This window comes from Rhinopithecus roxellana, chromosome 10, assembly GCF_007565055.1.
Source record: "Rhinopithecus roxellana isolate Shanxi Qingling chromosome 10, ASM756505v1, whole genome shotgun sequence".
NCBI lineage: Eukaryota > Metazoa > Chordata > Mammalia > Primates > Cercopithecidae > Rhinopithecus > Rhinopithecus roxellana.
In genome coordinates, this window is record NC_044558.1 from 78,076,741 (window position 1) to 78,097,974 (window position 21,234).

General features: G+C 43.0%; 1 long non-coding RNA gene across 1 annotated transcript in view; it reads left to right on the forward strand.

Moving 5' to 3' along the window:
- The first annotated feature begins 12,489 nt into the window (after positions 1-12,489).
- Positions 12,490-21,234, forward strand: part of LOC115892026 — an 88,695-nt gene continuing 79,950 nt past the window's right edge. The window contains exons 1-2 of the long non-coding RNA XR_004059680.1: positions 12,490-13,027; positions 19,823-20,015. This is a non-coding gene — a long non-coding RNA (uncharacterized LOC115892026). The remainder of the gene's footprint in view (positions 13,028-19,822; positions 20,016-21,234) is intronic.

Consider the following 21,234-nt stretch of genomic DNA (forward strand, 5'->3'; position numbering starts at 1 on the left):
GAGATTTGTAATAAAAGATAAAAGTACAGATTTCAGGCTACACTTGAAAAATGAGAAGATCTGTCATATGGGTCAAGGTTTTATGAATGACCATGACTCCTGAAGTTGATGTGTACTACTGTCTCCCTGGCAACAGAGTTGGGTGTTAGTTGGCATTTATCACTGAATATGCAGTGGCTTTATTTTTTATTTATTATTATTGTTGTTGTTATTATTATTATTTTGAGATGGAGTCTTGCTCTGTCACCAGGCTGGAGTGCAGTGGCAAGATCTCGGCTCACTGCAACCTCTGACTCCCTGGTTCAAGCAATTTTCCTGCCTCATCCTCCCGAATAGCTGAGATTACAGACACGTGTCAGCACGCCCAGCTAACTTTTGTATATTTTTTAGTAGACGCAAGGTTTCACTATGTTGGCCAGAATGGTCTCTATCTCCTGACCTCCTGATCCACCTGCCTTGGGCTCCCAAAGTGCTGGGATTACAGGCATGAGCCACCATGCCCAGCTGGCTTTATTTTTTAATTTATAAGATAGGTGAGTTTTTTATCTCACCAATTATTAGCTATGTGTCCTTAAACAGATTACTTAAGCTCCTTGTGCCTCAAAGTTTCTCATCTTTAAAACAGGAAAACTATTGTACAAACGTTTACCATTCTTTCGTGGCTGCCATGACCACTTGCCCCAAACTTGATGGTTTAAAACAAGAGTAGTTCCCCATGGACTACTATGCAGCCATAAAAAGAATGAGATCATGTCTTTTGCAGGGACATAGATGGAGCTGAAGCCCATTATACTTAACAAACTAACACAGGAACAGAAAACCAAACACTGCATGTTATCACGTATAAGTGGGAGCTAAATGATGAGAACACATGAACCCACATAGAGGGGAACAATACACACTGGGGCCTATTGAAAGGTGGAGGGTGGGAGGAGGGAGGAGATCAGGAAAAATAGCTAATGGATACTAGGCTTAATACCTGGATGACGATATAGTCTGTATAACAAAGCCTGTGACACAAGTTTACCCGTATAACGAACCTGTCCATGAACCCCTGAACTTAAAAGTTTTTAAAACACACACACACACAAACCCAACAATAATTCTTTCTCTTGCAGCTCTGAAGTCCAGAAGTTTAACCTCAGCTTCACTGCACTGAAATTAGAGTATAGTCAGGACCACGCTCCCTCCGAAGGCTCTAGGGGGGAATTTGTTCTTCCCTCCTCCCTCTGCTAGGGTGTGTGCATTCCTTGGCTTGTGGCCACATCACTCCAATTTGCCTCAGAAGCTGCACAGCCTCTGCCTCTTCTACACGTCCATCTCTGTCCCTTTCTTGTAAGCAGACATATGATGTCTCCTAGGGCCTGTGCTAGTTTCCTGAGGCTGCCATACAAATTACCACACGCTTGATGGCTTAAGACAAACTAAATCTATTTTCAGAAGTCTAGAGGTCAGAAACCCAAACTCAAAATGTCCACCTGGCCATGTTTCTGCTGGACGCTCTATGGAAAGGTCCTTCCTTGCCTTTTCTGGTTTCTGTCAAAATTCTCTGTGGCTGCACCTCTCCAATCTCTGTCTCCACCTTCTCAAGGCCTTCTCCTCTTATGATAAGGACACTAACTGAATTTGGCGTCCACCTAAGTAATCCCCAGATCAGCGCATCTCGAGATCCTTCACTTAATTACATCTGCAAAGACCCAGTTTCCAAAGAAGGGCACATGCACAGGGCCCTGGGATTAGAATATGGAGATGGCCCCTTTAAAGCCATTATCAGCCTATTGCATTACCCAGTAGGGTTGGGTAGATGACACTATTTCATATATGTACACGAGATTACACTATTATACTATTTCATATATGTACACGAGATTACACTATTATACTATTTCATATATGTACATGAGATTACACTATTATACTACTTCATATATGTACAGTGTCTGGCACAGTGTGACTCATAAGTATTGACTGAACATATATTGTTATCATGCATATCTGTCTCAAAAGTGGAGAGAAAATAGACAGAGTGATATTATGTTTTAAGGTAAATGAGAAAGCACATTTTTTTGTAACACAGAATAATACTTTTATAAGATTAATATGCAAACAAAAGTTTTCATGTTGAAAGAAACAATTTAAAACATGTATTAGAAATGAACCTTAAGGCTGGGTGCAGTGGCTCATGCCTGTAATCTCAGCACTGTGGGAGGTCTAGGCAGGCAAATCACCTGAGGTCAGGAGTTCAAGACCAGCCTGGCCAATGTGGCAAAACCTCGTCTCTACTAAAAATACAAAAATTAGTTGGGTGTGGTGGTACATGCCTGTAATTGCTGCTACTCAGGAGGCTGAGGCATGATAATCACTTAAACCCGGGAGGCAGAGGTTGGAATGAGCCGAGATCATGCCACTGTACTCCAGCCTGGGCGACGGAACGAGACTCCATTTCCAACAAAAAAAAAAAAAAAAAAAGAAAAGAAAAAAAGAAATGAACCTTAGTACCACTGTGACACACAGAAAAAATATGTGGTGAAAAATGTAATGAATAGATAAAAGCACTTAGATTTTAACAGAGTTTCTCTCTAACTGCAAATAGGCTGCCTTTCTTCTGTGGAAATGTACCCGTGTGTTACGCCTGTGAATCTGTCTCTCTTTGTGAGGGTATCTGCTGGTCCTTTGAGGTGTCTGAGTCCCCTGCAACCCCCACCTGCCATTGGGCAGTGTCAGAAGCAGCCCAATGTGGTCTGGAAAGAACTGACTCAGATTCAGAGAAAAAGGGCTGTTTCACAGGGAGATGTAGCTGGGGATTGGAAGGCAGAAAGCTGGAGTCGGTGGCGGCTCTTCCGTCTCACATCAGTTGTATGAATTTACTCAGATGAAAGACTCTCTGATAGCTCCTTGGTGGAAGCGATTCAGAAAATGAAGATTTTGTTGCAGGTTCAACAAGATTAAATGAAGTGAGAAATAAAAAGCAACCCAGACTTTGTAAATTTTGTTCTTTTTAAAAAAATTACTGCATATTGACAAATCACTATTGTATGTATTTATGGGACACAAAGGGATGTTATTATTTATTTATTTATTTGTTTATTCATTTATGTGAGATAGAGTCTCGCTCTGTCACCCAGCCTGGAATGCAGTGTCATGATCTCGGCTCACTGTGACCTCTGTCTCCCAGGTTCAAGCAATTCTCTTGCCTCAGCCTCCGCAGTAGCTGGGATTACAGGCACGCACCACCATGCCTGGCTAAATTTTGTATTTTTAGTAGAGATGGGGGTCTCACCATGTTATCTAGGCTGGTCTCAAACTCCTGGCCCTGTAAAGGTGGAGACAGAGGTTGGAAAGATGCAGCCACAGAGAATTTTGACAGATACACCCAACTGCCTCGGCCTCCCAAAGTGCTGGGATTACAGGCGTGAGCCACCACACCCGGCTGGATGTTGTAATATATGTATATAATATGGAATGATGGAATTAAGCTAATTAACATATTCATCAGCTCAAATATTTATCTTCAATTCTGAAGATTCTGTCTAACTGAAACTTTATACCCTTTGACTCTCTCCCTAGTCTGTCCCCCACTCCCTGCCAGCCTTTTGGCTACATTCCATTTTCCTCCTAGGAGTTCAGTTGTAGCCAAATTATAGATTCAACTTATATGTCCATCAGCAGATGAGTATTTAAGAAACTATGGTATGTATACACAGTGTAATACTATTCAGCCTTTAAAAACAGGGCAATTCTGTCATTTGTGACATGGGTGAACCTGGAGAACATTATACTGAGTGAAATAAACCAGGGACAGGAAAACAAATATCATGGGTTCTCATTTATCTGTGAAATCTAAAATAAGTGTTGTTCTTCTTAATGGTTTCTTCCCTCAGCAGAAATCGACCCTAAAGACTTGGAAGAGACTTGAATCCAAATGCAGAATGTTGTTTTTCGTTTTCATTTCTTCCTCATTCATGAAGGCAAAACTGATGTTTTAAAACTGAAAACACCCAATTAGGTAAATGAATATAGATCTTTAAAGAGAATCACATGTCGCATTTTGGGTTTTTTTCCCCCAGAAACCCCTTTGGGTTCTAATTTTACCTGCATCAAAGACAACAATAAATTAAGCAGTCACTTTGACAAAGGCCCAGACAACAACAGAGTAAGCCTTCAGTAAACAATCTTCTCAAAAAGATAAACCAGGAGTTCTGTTTAGGAGTAAGGACGAAGAGTCTGATGAAGGACTTTTTCCTGTCTGAGTCGAACCAAAGGAAGTGTTTTTTTCCATGGCAGCTTTTTCATAATCATGCATAAAATCAAAGTCTGTCTTGTAAAGGGAGTGGAGTTCCAACCAATACAAATGCATATCTTTGTGTGACTATAATTTGAGTTTTGACAGTTGCTCTGTGGATGTAACGAAGGAGATCGGGGTGGTCTGTGTTGGCCCCTGGTCTCCATTTGGCAATTCTTAGACACTGGATGATTCCTATGAGTAGGTGGTGTGGTAAGGAATTTAACCATGTAATCTCCCCAGAAAGAGGTGTGACCTTGGTCCTCGATTTATGTCATGCCTGATAGGAGTGTCTTCATGTAGGGTAGCAACTAGACATACTGCTTAGGGTGGAGCTAGCCACACCTGAATATCCTAGGGTTGTGGCTGACTGAGACAGAAAGACTAGTCGTGTGATTTAGGGGGGTGCTTTGGGTTGTCAGCTGTCGGGCAACGTGAAGATTGAGTTTAATCAATCGTGATGAAGCTCCAATAAAAACCCTGAACACTGAGACTCAGGTGCCCTTACCTAGTTGACCATACTTGTGCATATTGTCACACTTGATGACAGGAGGGTAAAGTGCCCTGACTGCACAGGAAAGCACAGTGAGAGCTTCCTGGGAGCCCTTCCAGACTTCATGCTACACACTTCTTTACCTGATTTTGATCTGTGTTCTTTCCCTTTAATAAACGGTAACTGCGAGTCGTGAGCTTCAGTAAGCTTTGAGTCCTTCAAGCAAATTATTGAACCTGGGGATGGTTTTGAAAACTCCCAAACTTAAAGTTGGTGTCAGAAGATAGGATGATCCTAGGTGGGACTGTGATGCCCCTTAAACTTGATTTCTGGCTCAAAACTTTGCCATTTGCTAAACTCTGGACATAGGCCAAGTGGTAGATGTGGCTGTCTGATTTCTTCCTGTAGACCACATCCAGATTTCCAAGCATAATTATGAGTTAGTGATTATCTTACCTGCTGATCAGCACCTCAGATCTTGAAGGACCTCCCTCGCTGAGACAGTCACACTGAGAACTGAGTTCTCTGAGCAGCATTTTGGGGAGCTGTGTCTGCCTTGGGTGATGCAACTGGGGGTGCTGCTATTATTTTTTTTCTTGAAGGTAGAAAGTGGACTTCTGTTGGCTACTCTTTTACACATAGCAGGAGACCCAGGTGTGAGGTGGAGGACTGTTTCTTGACTCAAGAGAAGATCACCATTGTCAACTGTTGTGGGGAGAAGAGGGCTGGTTGTAATTTTCAGGTCTATAAGTGAAACAGTTATGAGGCTTTCTTTGCTGTTAATTTTGTTTGGCACAGGGAGGGATTGTAGGATGGCCTCTTTCTCTGTGAACTCCAGTGAAGCCAGAGAACTTCATGAGGATGGGGAATATGGGATGGCATGTTGATTTGGTCTCTTCTGTGATTAAACATCAATCCCTGAAAGACTCTTAAGTGGCAGTTCTGGGATTTTTCCTAGGAAGAGCTGACATAATTCTCTATTAAAGGGGCTTTAGGGAGCTGGGTAATGGCTACCTCTCTGGGCATTTTTTCCACTGTGGGTAGTAGTTCTTTCTTATGATGGAAAGTGAATTTATTTTACATTTAAATGAAAACAAGTTATAATTCAACATTTGAAATTAAAGCACATTTATCTCTAAGGTGGTTACATTTTTCATTGTGAACAGATGCCATTAAAGTTTAATTTACCACTAAAACTGCAAGAAAAACGTCTATTACCTGTTAATAATGGTTGTCTTTATTCTATTTGTTTTCTCCGGTGCCTTGGTGACAAAAAAATAGAAGACAATCGTGCACTGTGAAATGGAGCTGAATTGGAAGGAACAGGGTTCATAAAAAGCATTTTTCCCCATGGGAGAATTGATTGAAGTTGTCATTCCATCAGTTGGAAAAAGTTTCCTCTATTTGTGGTGTTGGCTGGCTTGGAGAAATATCTTTTCTGTGCTATGATTCCTTTCTTCTTTTTTCCTTAAATAAGAGGCAAAGTAGTTTTTGTCATTTGCATCTATAAGTCTTTGGATCTGTAACTTAATGCAATCATTCCAATGATTGAAGTAGTATCTCATTTTAATACACTCTGTGCATTTGAAATCTTTTTTAAAGAATTCTTTTACCTGTGCAATTTCAAAAGTAACACAAAGTACCATATGACCCAGCAATTGCATTTTTGGTCATTTATTCCAGGGAAGTAAATACCTACATGCACACAGAAACTCATATATGAAAATCAATAGCAGCTTTATTCATAGGATTCAGAAACTGAAAACAACCCAAATGTCTTCTATATTATGGAATACTATTCAATAATAAAAAGGAAATAATTATTGATGTACACAAAAAATGAGATAAATCTCCAGGTAATTGCGTTGCATGTGAAAAGCCAATCCCAAAAGCTTCCATACTGCTTTATGCTTTCTATATGACATTTTTGAAGTGGTTGTCAGGGATTAAGCATGACCATGTTGGAGAAGCTGGGCATGGCTGCAAAGGGGTGGCATCCTTCTGTGGCAACTAAATTTTACTTGACTGTGGTGATGAGATTTTTCTTAACTATCATGGTGAATACACGAATGTATACCTAAAAACTTTTATAGAACTAAATACACAAAGACACACAAAAGAGTATATGTAAATTTGGCAAAATTTGAATAATGTCAATGAATTGTATCAATTTTGACTTAATTGTGGTGGTATTTTACTATAATTATGCAAGATCATATCATTGGAGCAAATTTGGTTAATGGTACATGGGGTCTCTCAGCATTATTTCTTACAACATTTTATGAGTGTATAACTAACCCCTCCCACAAAAAATATATATAGCTGCAAAATTGGGAAGCACAAAGTATAGAGAATTAATGTCAATATTTTATTCTAACCTCATTCAGTATCTTTATTCCATTAATAAATATCATACTTGTGTCTTGGGAATGTTATCTCCAGACTTCTTGTTATGAAAAATAATAACTTACTTTGTTGTTTAGAATATGTTTACAATTTTGTATTACATTACTTAAAGGCCAATCATCCTCATGGGTCCACCTGCTTATCTTGTAAATCTTCACGTGATTCATTCCTCATAGTCCTCATTGAAATTGACAGTCTCTCTCTATTATAAAATGATTGCAGGATTTTGTGCCATAAAAAAACAAAAAAAGTAATGAGTAACCCATGTCCCAAACTACCTGAATGTGTTTCTTATGTTGTCCTGTTCTCTGTATGTTCTCAAACATGGCAGTCGGCTGTCTCCAGAGTGAGTGATCTAAGACAGAGAGTGGGCAAGAAAGAGTGAGCCTAAGATAGAAGATGTGGTTCATGCAACCTCATTTTGGAAGTGACACCCAATCGTCACTCCCGCCTTTTACTATTGGTCACACAGAGCACTTCTGGCACAAGGCGGGAAGGACTGCCCAAGAGGCTGTGAGCATGGGGGGCCACCTTGGAGGCTGGTGCTCATGAAGTCAAGCATATGAAAGTGGATGTGTAACCTGTTGCATGCCGCACAATAGGGCTCTCTGCCAGTGCAAACAAGAAGGAGGATTTTATAAACTATGATTTTCAGAAAATACTCTAAGTAAAAACATCTACCTTTTGTGTAAAGAAGGAATAGAAAACAAAAAGCAATACATGTGTCTGTTTATCTTTACTAGAAAAAAAAATGCACAGGAAAATAAGTCAACCAAAATGAAATTGGTTACTTGGAAAAGGTGAGGTTGGAGTGGGCAGGTGGAATATGAGAGGGAGTGAGACAGTTTTACACTTTCTTGAATAAATTTTGACTTTTGGAAGTACAAAAAGTCAATAAAGGTGGGAGAGGGATAAAAACACTATACAACTGAATATAAAATTACCAGACGATATATTTTATATGAATGCGATAACAACACTGAAAGGAATCAACCAAAACAAAACTAATCAGTATAACTTATGAACACGGTGTTTCACTATCCGCTCACAATCTTTAATAGAGTTAATAGGTTTGTTTTATGTTGCTGTTTTTGTTCTAATCTTCTGAGAACATTTTGGGTTATTACAGAATTGAACAGGGGAGTGAAGGCTGTTGTTATCATTGGGAGTCAGGGTTTTGACTATGGAAGGAAGAACACACCAATATGGACATGGGAAAGAACCCTGTGGTAATGCAATATAATTTGGATATTGCTATAAACTCATAATTTCCAAATATACATGTATCTGCAATAAGTACATGTGTAACTATGTATGTAAAATATGTGTGAATGTGTATTTGTATGTATGTCTCTATAGATGTAAATAGGTATATTGATACACATATTTCCTCAGTCTGTCCACTAAAAGGCCTAAAAAGCAAAGCTATGGTCAGTATAGATACTCACACTTTACACTCTGCATTTGGTCTCAAATATAATTCTCCTCTGAGAAGAATTACACTTCCTCAGAGAAGTTGCTCATTACAGGACTGGGCCAAGGTAGGTATAAGATAAGCTCAAAATAACGTGCTGTACCTGAACATAAGAAAGTGCTGGAAAAAGTGGTGGATGCATGTCTCAAGAAAACAGGAACAAGCTTGAAGGGACTCTTACTGGCTAAATGTAGGACAAAGGACTTCATCAGTCGAGATAGCATAGATAAATAAAATAAAGTTAGATAGATTAGACAGATTAGATAGATAGATAGATAGATAGGATAGATGATTAGATTGATATATAAGATAGAAGATAGATAAGATAGATGATGATATAAACAGATAGATTAGATAGGTAGGTGATAGAGAATATAATAGAATGATGAATGAATGAATAGATAAAATAAATGATTAGATTGATACATAAAATAGAAAGAAGATAAGATAGATGATGATAAAATGATATAGATAGATTAGATAGATCATAGAATAGAATAGAATAGAATAGAATAGAATAGAATAGAATAGAATAGATGAAGCTGGAAGCCATCATTCTCAGCAAACTAACACAGGAACAGAAAACCAAACCACATGTTCTCACTCATAAGTGGGAGCTGAACAAGGAGAACACATGGACACGGAGGGGAACATCACACACTGGGGCCGGTCGGGGGGTCGGGGGCAAACAAGCGTGCCACATGTACACCTATGTAACAAATCTGCACGTTCTGCACATGTGTCCCAGAACTTAAAGTAAAATGAACTAAAATAAAATATAAATTAAATAAAAAGAATAGATGGATGAATGGATGGTTATATCAGATAGATGATTAGATTCATAGATAAGAGAGATAGAAGATAGATTTGAAAGATAAGATAGGTAACAGACAGAAGATAGATAGACAGATAATAGATAGGTAAAGAAGGGGTGCTTACTTCCAGCAGAATGCCAGAGGCCTTCTGATAAAAGTGCAGAAAGTGCTCGAGTTAGAAAAGAAAGCATTTTGCAACCATCAGAGTAGCATTATATCAGGCAACAATGATTAATGTATGTGAGATCCAGGGGGAGTTTTAATAAAGAGTACGATATTTGTCTAGTCATAAGGTGTCTCCTCACAAATTTCTTATTAATTGGTAGAGGAGTAGTGACAATAAGAAGAGAAATGGGAGAATACCCTCCTTGACCAGGTTATCACAACTAACATCTTTCCTGAGGGCCAGATGCACATCATATATAAAGGACCCAGCACAGCCTGCAGGGTATTCCAGCTAGCAGTGCATACCCTGAATTACATCTTGAGGGAAATCAGAGAAACCAACAAAAGAAGTGGCCCATTCAGTCGTCTCGGTACCTCAGCTACTTCGACCATCCCATGTAGGCAGCAGGAAAGACCAAGGCATGATAACTGAAAAAACTCAGGGGATAAGGCATTCCTGCTGTGCAGAAGTTTGTTTCTCGCTTAAGAAAACATGCTGGTAGGTGTTACAGGGAAACAGAAAGCAGCCCATTCGGGGTGAGCTTACTGAACTTTCAGTTTACTTGTTTGTATCTGAGGATGTTCTATTTCTTTCCCTGTATTTCTCTTGTACTAGAGAATGTGATATCTTAGTTAATGCTTACATTAGTCATGAAAGAAACTGCAGCATATCTCTAGGATAACAGGTGAAATGTTAAAGACTGTGCAATGATTCTTTATCAGTCTGGGAAGCTAATAAAGGACCTGGAAGTTTTATTTTTGAACATCTACACTGAACTGCATTCATTAAAATGTAAAATATACCTTACCTTTCCAAGACTTAAACATATTGAATAAAATGAAAGATGCCCTGTGTATAAAAAGAAGAAATGAACAGCTTGAGTTTCATAGAACACACCAGAAAACGAATTGATGATTCAATGGACTTCTAGAGATACTTCTCATTGGGGGTGTGGATGCTGGAAGAGAATTTCAAGAAAGTTTTGCACTTTTTAGGAGTGGGAACAATAGGGTGGAGATAAATGGGGTAAGTGGAAAGATGAGAAAGGCAGGGCTAAGGGGAGAGAAGAAGAAGAACGTAGAATGTTGAGAATCACAAAATAAAAGTGGCAAACACAATGCTGACAGCTGAAGGAACAAAAGTGAAGTCAAGAACAAAATGCTGATGAAAACTAATCCTGCCACTTAGTGTAACATTTGTGGGCATACAAGGTTGCACTCAGCGACTACAATAAATCATTTGACTTTCTACCCAGATGGAGAAGACACAGTGGTCCTTCCTAAAGGGGGTAACAGAAATTGGCAACACTAGGTTTCTGCCTAGAGGATCAAAACTCTTACCAAAGAAAGGAAGAGAGTGTGTGTGTGTGTGTGTGTGTGTGTGTGTGTGTGTGTGTCTGTGTGTGTATGTGTTTGGGGGTGGGGGGGGGGTCCTAATTTTATCTTTACTCTTCTCTGAGTTTTCTAAAAGTTTACAGACTACATTTGCACATGGTTCTCCCAGGATAGACTTTTTTCTTTTTTACAGTATGCTAAATTCTTTAAAACACCAGATATTTGAGGCGATGGGAGACCCCTTGAGGTGTGGGTTCCCAATTGATTAGCTGGTGTTAATACTTCCAGCCTCCCTGTGGAGGGCGGAGCTCTTAGCAGAAAGGTGATGGGTCCATCTCATGCTTGAGCTTTTGCTTAACAGTGCAGAGCTTTCCAGAACTCTCTCCAACAGTGATCATTCTAGGAATAGAGAAGAGAGGAACAGAGCACCCAGCTCCCCACCACTGGGTACACAGTACACAGTGGGAAACAAACCCTTGTCCCAAAGCCACCTGAATATTGTGTTTGCTGCTGTGGTACCCCTGAGTCTATTTCACTGACACAAGGTGAAAAGAAGCCAAATGTGCTTCTGGTCTTAAAAAGGAAGCAGCTTCCCTGGGAAGATGGCCAGGATGAATCCCCAGACCATTACAGGTAAACCTGCATTTATTGATCACCAGCTGTGTGCTCCTAACTGTGCATTTTCCCAAAGCTTCCAAAACAGTTCCCAGGGAACAGTCTAAAAACGCCTCCTTGCATGAAGGATTCAAGAGGCTGCAGGGGCACTCAGTGTCGGGGCCCTGCCTCTGGGAGCTGGGGTCTAGGGGGGTCATCCTGCCTCCGCCCTCTGTGGGACTTTGCCTGCTGAGGAGCCTCCAGTCCTAAAGGGAAGAGGAAGGGGCAGGGTTTCAGTTGTTTTAAATCTGCCTCATTACTCTCTTATAGGTTCCTTCTGAGTCCTAGGCTGCTCCCGCCTGGCCATCCACCAGGCTGCACTGGGTTCTGCTTATCCCAGGCCTCCTCCCTCCAGTCTCTCTGTGCTTCCTGGAAGCAAAGACTGTGTCTTGTTCGTCTCTGTGTCCTCAGAGGCTGGCACATGGCAGGGGCTTCAGAAAGACCTGTGAACCCCCAGACTTACATCTGAACTTTGTGAATTTTATTTGTATTCTATGGCAAGCAAAATGTATGATTGCCAATTTTCATTTAAAAATCTTATTTCTCTTCTGGCTGGGCATCCCTCTCTGGTGCTCTCCTGTCCTGTCTCCTTTGTGATCTTCTCCTTCCCACCCCTGGAGACACACACTCTCCCCTCCCCGCTGCAGACAGGTCTGGCTAGAGAGGGTCCTTCCTGGGCTCTGCTGCCTGCAGCCCGCCCAGCTGCCCTTCGAAAGCTCAGGCTCCTTCTGTGACTCGGGGGGCTGTTTATTCACTCGCTCTGATGATAACGCTGCGTGTGCAGCAAGTGGCAGGAAGCTGATGGATGGGGAGTGGCCCAGGAAGTGTGTCTCAGCTACTTCCTTCTCCTCTCCACCTCCTTCTCAGGGATTCCTAGTTTCTCCCCTAAGACTGTCTTTTTTTTCTTCTGATTTTGCTTGGTTTGAAGATTTTCTTTCCAACTCATGTTTGCCAATTTCATTCCACCATTTTAGCTCCTAATCGGGGTGGAGGGTGAATTGGTCTCCTGTGCTCAGAGTTGGAATTGGGATCTGCATTCTGGGGTCCCTTGATCTCTTTATTCATCACAGCCAGCTCTTACAGCTCATCTGGGCATAATTAGCTTCATCCAGAATGTTTGCATTTTGTTTGGGTTGGACTCTTGCAGGGGCCTGGGAAAAGAGAAAGAGTAAAATGCAATTATTTATCTCCCAAGAGACCAATATGCCAGCAGAGGGTGAGAAGAAGGAGCCATGGACCTGACTGGGGAGATGACTGTACAGTGACACAGAAGCTGCCAGGCCTCTCCAGGGGCAGGACTGAAAGAAGAGCATCCTCAGGCGAGGAAAGGGCAGAGCAAAGGCCCACACACAAGCAAGTGCTGGGCAAGCATAATGCAAAGTCCCACAGGTGTGCATGTCCAGGTAAGCGTGATGCAAAGGTCTGGGTGTGCACATTCAGGTGTGCTTGATGCAAAGACCCACAGGTGTGCACGTCCAGGTAAGCATGGTGCAAAGGTCTGGGTGTGCACATTTAGGTGTGCTTGATGCAAAGTCCCACAGGTGTGCACATCCAGGTGAGTGTGATGGGAGCATCAGGAGCCAGGCCTGGACGGGCAGATGGGATGAGGTGACTCAAGTGTCCTACTAACGGAGACCCAAGCCTGCTCTGCACATGTGTGGGGTGGGGTTAAACAGAGCTGTGGCAGGAGGCAGGTCGGGGTGATGCCTGGTGGGTGTGAAGAATGGGAGGCAGAGGCCTGTCATGAGGCAAGGTGAGTAAGGTGTGATGAGGGGGAGGAGAAGGCAGATTCCAGAGAAGGGTCTGGCTAGAACCAGCGGGACTCGGGGACAGAGTCTGTGTAGGAGGTGGACACGTGGACACTCATTACTGGAGCACAGATGAGTGCAGAGGAAGGTGGGTCCTCCTGGGTGTCCAATGCCAAGTTCTTTCCAAGGAAACAGGTTTTCTTTGAAGGGGTAAAGCAGACTTTATTTTCTTTCTTCCTTTTATGGTGCAAGCTCTTTTCCTTCTCATGAGTGCAGAGGGGGTTGGGTGTCCTGTACCTCCTGGGTGTCCAGTGCCAAGTTCTTTCCGGGGAAACAGGTTTCTTTGAAAGGGTAAAGCAGACTTTATTTTTTTTCCTTCCTTTTACAGTGCAAGCTCTTTTCCTTCTTATACGCATAGAGAGCTTTGTGAGGCCGTTCTTTAGTGTAATATGTGTGTGACTGTTCATGGGTTTCATCCTGTCTGTGGTAATCGCAATTATGATAATAGTGGCCTAAGGCTCCCGGTGCCCCAACCTCACACCTGCTTCTGTTTCCTGCTCACACCTCAGCACACCAGCCCCTCCTCGCTGTCTCCCAAACATACTGTGGCATGCTCCTCACTGCCTGGGGCCCTCTTGCCTGCTACTCCCAGTGCCTGGAAAACACAGGTATCCTCATAATTCCCTCCTCGTCGCCTCATCTTTAAACCATTTTACACTGAGCACTTTGGTGACATTAGGCACATTCACAATGTTGTGCAACCATCACACCTATCTAGTTCCAAAACATTCCATCACTCATAAGTAAAATCCACAGCTATTATGTGGTCACTCCATCCTCCCCCTACCCCAGCATCCACCAACTGCATTCCTTCTGGATGGATGTGCCTATTCTGCACATTTCCTATACACAGTCATGGGACATAGGATCCTTCCTACCTGACTTCTCTAACTCAGCGGGATAGTTGCCAGCTTCCTCCACATTGTAACCTGTGCCAGCGCTTCGTTATTGATCACGGCTGCCTCCCTTATGGAGCCAGAAGCCCCCTCCAGGAACTCTGGCCCTCCCTATCCGTTTCTCACTTTATTTTTGTTCTCTGATGCTATCTGCTAATCTAATTATTTCACTACCTGCTCATGAGTCACTGTCAGCTAATCTAATGATTTCAGTTATTTATCATGGTGAATGTCGAATTTTGCCCCCTAGAACGGAAACTTCACCGGAGCAAGAAACACTGCTTAACTCCACTGCTGCATCCTCAGTGCCCCAGACAGTGCCTGGTGCTCCGTGGGCACTCAATCAATATATTTGTTGAATGAATGAATGATCAAATTATATTACTGGGCCTTGCCAAGTGCCTGAACTGATGTTATCTCCTTTGTAGCTGAGGAACCCTGGGTTGCTAACGTCACCCAGGTAGTAGGAGATAGACGCAGATATGAACCCAGGCAGAAATGCTCTGAATACTTATGTGGTCACTATGATGCTGCTGTGCCTCACTGTGAACTTGTATGTTCCTCTCTGTGCATCCAAGCATGCATAATACAAAGGCCCACAGGTGTGCACATCCAGGTGAGCAAGATGTAAAGACCCCACAGGTGTGCACATTCAGATAAGCATGATGCAAAGGCCCACAGGTGTGCATGTCCAGGTGCATGTGATGGGAGCAGCTGGAGCTGGGCTTGACATACAGGTGGGAATGAGGTGACTCGACTGTCTTCCTAATAGAAAGCAAAGCCTACTCTGTGCATGGCGTGGGGTGGGGGTTAAATAGAGCCGTGGCAGGATGCAGGACGAGGTGGTGGCACAAATATTGATTGAGTGCTCCCATGCGTGTGTGTGCATGTGTATGTCTGCGTGAGTTCTAAACCTGCTTCCTTTCTTGAAGCTCTGCTCAGCCCACAGAAACCTCTCACTTCTCTGAAATCCTTCAGCCTTAATGTGGCTAGGTACCGTGGCCTCCACTTTTGTGCTGTCTTGAAGCAGTATTCATTGCCCACGCAGGCGCCACACTCACTCAGCTGGACGGTTAGTTCCCTGGTATAAGGCGGTGAGCCTTTTATGCTTTCATTTCTGCCCCAGAGGTATATGGGGATTGCTAGGAGATCAGCCCATGTTTTCAGATTCATTTCTGTGAATTTCATTTCCTCCTCTTCTTCGGGAAGTAGGGCCTGGGGAGAATCAAAACACTCACTTGTGCAGTTGCTAGAAACCTAAGACAGTTTACAGAAGCCACCACAATGGCATACTGAGCCGCATCATCCCTAGACCTGGTGGTCTTTGTTCGTTGTTTTCTTTTCATGCTGTGAGTGCAGATGAGGGGCTTCGTGGATGGGCAAATGCCCACCTCCTTCCAGAACACGGTCCTCCCGTGCCTGGCTGGATCCAGGGAGCCCTCCTCAGGCTCTGTGCTAATTGCTGCTTCCCACGTGGTCATGTCTATGTGGTCTCAACAGAAGGAGGGACTGAAACGGGGGCAGCTGGGAAGGCCGCCTCACCCTCAAACAGAGGAACCCTCGGCTTTACATGGGGAGCCATCAGCATGTCCTTGGTGCAAGTCACTCTGGAGTCCCTGGGAGTGTGAACTGCAGCCTCTCACTGTTATCCTGTCTGCTTGTCTGAGGCCGTGCTCACCAGGGCACATTTTCTAAAGCTACCGAAAACATTTTTTTTTTTTTTTAATTAAGCCAAATACATAATTTCTTCTGCAATTCAATGCATTTCACTCTTGAACAGTACTGCTAAGCCATTCGAGTATCTGTGACCTTCCTGTTCTTAGCCCATGGCACAGATTAAAAGGAGGAAATAAAACTGAGCCAATTCCAGACCACTGGGGCCAGCATCATCAGTGCATGGCATTGGGTTGAAGGGAAACCACTTCTTTTGAGGACCAGCTACAGGCTGGTCACTCTCAAAGCACTGGCCAGGAAGGAGAAGGAGCTTAAATTTACTCTCATAAAATCTAATCTTAGCCATTTTCGGTATCTTTTAATTCTTTCTTTTTTAAAGATCCTTCAACATAAAGGTTTTTTTTCCCCCCTGAAAGTTTTTTAAAGGCTTTTAGAAATTCTGCTTCTTTCTTTAAGGCAATTCTGTCTTCATAAAATGAATTTTCTCACACATCCTATAATTTTCATTAATTAAAAAAAGAGAAGGGGAGTGGGTCACTGCCCCCAGAGAATAATGTCAGAATAATCTGAGTTGTAAGATAGTTTACTGCGAAAGGCTTCCTAAGGCATTTGCATAATAAAGTTTTTCAGGAAGGTGATCTCGGTGAGAAACAATATCAAAGTTAGACGGAATACTCAGCAGGGGAGGCCCTGGCAGTACCCAGGGGAGCCAGAGCTGGGAGGCTTATGGACCTTCTTTAGGCAGGGCTGTGAGTCCTCCCTGAATTCAGGGAGACGAATTTGGAGCCTGTGAGTCTGATGGGAGGAGGAGATTCTCAGAGTCAGGGTCAGACCCACACATGCTCACTGTGGCCAGGCTGATCACAGGTCCTGAGACTGGAGGGCTGGTGCTGGCCTGGGAGGAGGAGTTCTTCTCAATCAGGGTCAAACCCACACATGCTTGCTGTGGCCAGGCTGATCACAGGTAATGAGACTGGAGGGCTGGTGCTGGCCCGGGGAGCGTCTGCCCCTCTAACCGGGAGATGCCCTCAGCTTCAGCTGACGGTGGCCGCAGAGGGATGTGGGGCCAGGACCACACCAACTTCCGTTGATTGTTTCAAGAGAAGTCAGACATCTGGATTTGAGGTAGAATCTCTCAATTTTTAAATGCTGACACTTTAGAAACACCATGCAGGGCAACAGAAAACGCATCTTCATTCCAGTTTGCAAACTTCATCCTAGAACTGGTTGTAAGCGGCCCTTTCTCATCATCTGCCAAAGGCACTTTGGACTCTGTTGTTTCCTTCTCCCATGAACCTCGAATCGAATATCCCATCCCAGTCCTTACGTCCAGGGCGTTTCTTCCCGGTGCTCCCGGGCCAACCTCGCCTTCTTCCTCTGCATCCCGCTGCTCTCCTCACCTTGAGTCAGGAGAGCTGCTCCCGGCCTCATCCACACGCCTCAGTCCTAGGCCTCATTGTGCTGTTCCTCTTGTCCCCCATATGTCCTGCTCTTCTGTCTACAGACACAAATCCCACCCACCCTTTAACCGCAACCCAGTTCCAGCCTCTTCTCAAAAGTCCTCTTCCATTGAATTCTAAGTTCACTTTATCCTTATTATGTGCACGAGGTGGCTCGATTGAAAATACACTGGTCTCACGTTCCCTTCTCTGGTGTTTTACTGCGTACTCTCTTTAAGAAACAGAAACCCAACTCAAATGGCTTAATCCATAAAGAAAACAAATTAACTCACAAAAAAATTTTCAAGGGTACATCTAACCTCAGGCATAGCTGGATCTAGGTGCTACAATAATCTCATCAGGAATCTGCTTCTCTGTCTTTCAGTTTTGTGTTGGCTTCATTAGTTTCCACAGGAGTAGCAAGATGACTGTCAGCACCTGCAGGCTTTTGTCCTATTGGTTCTGCAGTCTTGGGAGAAAGAGAAACTTCTCTTTCCCAATGATTTCAGGAAGACCTCAGCTTAAATCTCATTGGCCCAGGCTTAGTCATGTGCCCATCCCTGAACCAATCACTGAGACCAACAGAATGGAATATGTTGATTGGCCTGGCTGGCTCACATGACAGTCCCTGGAATTGCAGATGGCCTCAGCTCCATCTGAGCCACATGGACCAAAGTGTGGAATGAGTAAGTTCCCAATGCAAAAATTGGCATGCTGCTGTAACAAGAGAGGGAAAATGATGCTCAATTGGCTAAAATTAACCTAAATTTAAAAATTCCACCCTTCAGATTTTTCTAATCTCTTAGGTTTCATTTAGACTATTTGTGTTTGTGTGTGTGTTTGTGTATATATCTACATGTATGTGTTGTGTGTGTATATCTACATTTTCTTAAGTAACTATTCTTTATCAGGTCCTGTGCTGGACTGTGGGTCACTGTGGTGAGAAAGACAGGTGCAGTTCTCATCCTCATGGACACATTTGGTGATGGAACTGTGGAGAAAGGATTACCCAAATAATTAGCCCTTCAGAGGTATTTTGAAGGAAAATACAGGAAATTTTAAGAGCACTAAACAGGGAGATAGGATGGTGAATAGGAGGCTAAAAATGACTTTTTTTGAAGAGGTTATCTGAGGATATCTGAATAACAAGTAGCCATCACCCAAGAGAAGAGTTTGTGAGGTGGGTAGCTGAACATTCTCTACCTGTGACCTCTGAACTCGGAGTGGTTGTTGGCATGTCTACCAGTGTGATAGAGACCTATCGATACATTTCCGTAGAAATGCCTAAGGATGGTAATCACCAATGCAATTTGGTGTCTTTTCCTTGGAAGAAAACTTGATTGACTCCACTGCTCACACATTCCATTTTTTTACTTATATTAGTGTGGTCAGATTGCCATAACAAAATACCACAGACTGGGTGGCCTAAATAACGGAAATTTCTTTCTCACAGCCCTAGAGACTGGGAAGTCCAAGATCAAGATGCTATCAAGATGGTTTTATCCTAAAGCCTCTTCTCTTGGCCGCCATCTTGCTGTGTCTTCACTTGGCCTTTCCTTGGTGCAGGCTCAGAGAGCAAGGACTCTGATATCTCTTTCTCTTCTTACGAGAGCATCAGTCTCTTTGGATTAGGGCCCTAACCTTATCATCTCATTTCATCTTTGTAATCTCCTCACAGGCCCAATCTCCAAATACAGTCATACTGGGGTTGAGGGCTTGAACATGTAAGTTGAGGGAGCGGGGACAGAAATATGCAGTTCATAGGAGTGCTATACAATCATGTAGGTTTTTGTTTCCAGTGAAGTCATACACAAAACCTCATGCCAAAGACCTGAGGGCCCCTGCTAATGAGTTGAAGAGCTAAGCTTAGGGATGGAGGTTGAGACCCAACAACCTAGAAAACTGGCTGGTCCCCAGGCTCATTGAAGCTTCCAACTGCCTTAAAGGTTGCAGGGTAAGAATTTATCTTCCAAATATTAAGTACACTAAAAGCAATTGAACTACTTCTGACTTAAATGAAGCTTCTACTTGATACCTCTAATCCTCTCCTGACCCCAACTACTTTACTCAAATCCTACTTGTGAAGCAAATGGGTTTTCATTAGTGGTTGGATATTTAAAAGTGCAATATTTGTAGTCCTCCATTAGCCGACCATCCCTTGAGTCTGGGTAGGAATTCACGTCGTGGTCTGAATTGCTACATCCTTTTATTGCCACAGTCGAAACGGATGGCAATAGGGATGTGCTCACAGGGTGATATGCTTCTCTTCTCCCTAAGCACGCCATTAGTTATTTAGAGATTTCCCCCTCTTTGTGCTGATAGCTTTTTACATTTTTCATTTATGAAATCAATTTTATTTCTGTTGTATTTTTCCTATTTAGGATTGTGATTGCCTGGACTGACTGTCTTTGGGAATCCATGACTGCACATTTGGAGAGAGAGTAACAGAAGTAATATGCAGTCACTTGTCACAGAGTCCTTGGGATCTCAGCAATCCCTGGTTTGACAGGAAGCTCTGGAGTCATGACCTACCTCAAGTTTCTCATTGCTGGGAGGAATAGAATTACACAGATGGTGAGTAAAAGGCACTTTATTCCTTTTATCATTGTTCTAGGAAAGGCCCTGTTAATATCCATCCATTTAAAAGGTTGCCCCAAACCTAATGGCAAATAGTATTAACCTGATAGCGACTAAAACCCTTCTCAGCCAGGGGCCACATCTGCTCAGAGTAGGACATCAGTGAGCCTTCAGCAGCTGTCAGACGAGAGATGACTGGACTCTGTGGGCTTTTCTCTGACTCAGTCTAGAATGCCAAATGTCTGCTTGGGACAGGCCACCTCCCTCTTTAGCTTTTGGCTTGGGAGATGGGCAGGAAGTAGCCATGGCTTTCTCTGGGTGTGTCCATACGTGGTTTAAATGTTGCATGGGTTGAAACTGCTTTAAGCCCTCTCCAATACAGACTGTGGCTTGTCCTTGTCCCAAGGCAAGTCTGTGCTTTTTAGCAAAGGTCTTTCCATGGGCTTGTTGGCTTCTCAGGGTCAGGGCAGTGTCATCCTGGTAGACACAGCATCTACTGCAGGGCCTGGCCCTGAGCAGGTGCTCAGTGACTGTTGAAGTGGTGACTTTCTAGTCTTCATGATTCCATCCAACCTCAGCATACATTGGCGTCACTTGTGTGGCCTGGGGTGTACCAGGCAGCTTGGCAGCTTTGCACTTTGTACAGGTGTTGTACTGGAATTGCTTTCAGTTGCTCAGTTGCCCTGAGCATGAGATTTGGAATTGATTTCCAGACCAGACTGTAAGAATATTAACCCAATACCCAAATTAATAATCAGCCTCAAGGGCATGGGGTAATTATTTATTTTGCTAAATAGCACAGAGAAGCTCTAGCTTAATTATAGTGATTTTGTTATGGAAAAGAGTGGTGATATTTCTGTATCACAGTGTCTCATTTATGGAAATTTGATAATGTTTACTGACAATCCTAGGTGGTGCCCTTTGGTGTGAAATTATTTTCTAATTTACTAATGTCATTGGCAAAAAACAACAACAATGACAATCCTTCCTTTTTTCTTTTTTTAGGTAGGGTTTTACTCTGTTGCCCAGCTAGAGTGCAATGGTGCCATTATGGCTTACTGCAGCCTCAACCTCCCGGGCTCAGGGAATCCTCCCACCTCAGCCTGTCAAGTAGCTGGATCACAGGCACACACCATCATGCCCGGCTAATTTTTGTATTTTTTATAGAAATGAAGTTTCACCATGTTGTCCAGGCTGGAAAAAAGAACATTTTCAA